Source organism: Onychomys torridus, chromosome 3 (genome assembly GCF_903995425.1).
Source record: "Onychomys torridus chromosome 3, mOncTor1.1, whole genome shotgun sequence".
Classification (NCBI taxonomy): Eukaryota; Metazoa; Chordata; class Mammalia; order Rodentia; family Cricetidae; genus Onychomys; species Onychomys torridus.
Window position 1 is genome coordinate 144,420,620 of NC_050445.1, and position 2,309 is coordinate 144,422,928.

Genomic DNA, 2,309 nt, shown 5'->3' on the forward strand with positions numbered 1-2,309 from the left:
GTCTGCTGGGAACCATGACCATTCCTAACAGCAACTTTGGAATCTTCAAAAGGATGACAGAACCCCACAAAGATGATTCCATATGGATTATGGTAAAGCTATTAAGCTGATTAACACCACAGAAAGATTGACTTTGGACTACAAACTGCTTAGGACAATTTTGAGATGGCTAGGTGAGATGATCTGGCCTGAAAGACTACTCAAGCAAGGACTTGTGACAAGCCCTGAACTTTCCTATTATGCAGAGACTGGACAAATGATACAAGACTTGACAATTAACCCCAAATTTTCTTTTCAGGATTTCCTAAAGATGTCTTCACCCCTAGAAAACAGTAAGTAATTTTAAGAAAACGACACCCACATTCCCAAGAGGTGGGATGGGAGGTTTTTGGTCGTTTAATGAGTTATGGATATTGTCATTGTTTAAGATGGTTGGTTACAAGTTGTTAATTGTTAATGGTCAGGAAAAAGGCTGAACAAGGAGATTAAATTCAGAGTTTTTGTTTAAAAAAGAAAAAGGAGAATATAGTTATGAGGTAGATCACTGAATCTACATGGAGAAAAAAGATAAAGAAATAATAGGATAAATGGGTAGATCATTGAATCTACACTAAAAAGAGAAATGAGAAGATATAAAAATGACAAAAGGTAGACTACTGAATATATTATGAAAAGAAAAAAGGTAGGATAAGTAATGAAAATTTTTTTGTCTGAGTTTATGAAATATTACTGGACTGGACATTGTCAAAAATATATAATGGAGTTTTTTTTATCTGAATCTGTCAAATGTTAATGGACTAGACATCATTTATGTAATTTTTGACTGTATATATTGTATATACTTATTGAATAGTTTTTCTTGTATTAGTTATAATCTTTTTTAAATTTTAGACAAAAACAGGGGAAATGTGGTGGTATTGTGTTCCCCAAAATATTGTGTGTTCCCCGAAATAAACTTATCTGGGGTCAGAGAACAGGATGGCCACAATATTAAACATGAAGATAGGCAGTGGTAACACACACCTTTAATCCTAGCATTCCAGAGACAGAAATGCCTCTGGATCTCTGAGTTCAAGGCCTCATTAGAAACAGCCAGGCGTGGTGACACAGGCCTTTAATCCCAGAAATCCAGCCTTTAATCCCAGGGAGTGACGGCAGAAAGTAGAAAGATATATAAGGCATGAAGACCAGAAACTAGCAGCATTTGGCTGGTTAAGCTTTTAGGCTTTGGAGGAACAGTTCAACTGAGATCCACTGGGATGAGGACATAGAAGCTTGCAGTCTGAGGAAACAAAACCAGCTGAGGAACTGGCGAGGTAAGGAAACTTTGGCTTGTTCTGCTTCTCTGATCTTCCACCATTCACCCCAATAACTGGCCTCAAGCTTGATTTTTATTAATAAGACTCTTTAAGATCCTGCTACATCTACATGTGGATCTGCAGGCAGCAGGAAGAAGAGAGCCTCTTGGCTTGGCTTGGGCCTTTTTATTTATTTATGTATTTTATGTATATGAGTGCTCTATCTGCATATACACCTGAATGCCAGAAGAGGGCATTGGATGCCATTATAGGTGGCTATGAGCCACCATGTGGGTGCTGGGAATTGAACTTGATCTCTGGTGGAATAGCCAGTGCTCTTAACTGCTAAGCCTTCTCTCTAATCCCTTGACTGGGACTTTTGAAACCTCAAAGCTTACCCACAGTGACATAGTTCCTCCAACAAGGGAATATTTCCTAATTCTTTCAAACAGTGTCACTCCTTAAGTATTTAAATATATGAACATATGGGGGTATTCTTAGTCAAACCACCATAGCTTCTCAGTTAATCTTTCTAGGATCCTACCCTCCTAGCCCCTGTTCTCTACTCATGGCATCTCTTTTAGTTGATCCATATCCAATCAAATTTGCAATCAAGATTAACCATCACAAATCTACCCCTTGTCAACTTGATATCCAATTTAATGCCATGCTTAATTTCTAAGTGGAAACAATAACAAGGTCATAATTATGCCTAACCTGGCATAAATGTCCAATATACATCTAAGAACCCTATCTTTCTTCCCCAAAATAAATCGCTAAGTCCCTCAGGAAGTGCTTAGTCTCTTAAAAATTAAATTTGACACTATAGATTTATAGCTCTTATAAACCAATATTATCTCAATCACTGTTCTATTACATGGTAAAGAAAAATAGGAAAAATCTGCTTAATGTATGTGTAAACATACATGTACAAATGTACTCTTAACAAAGTGTAAGTGGATTTTTTTCTGTCCCACCAGCCAGCTCTCAAATCATGACATGGAATCTTAA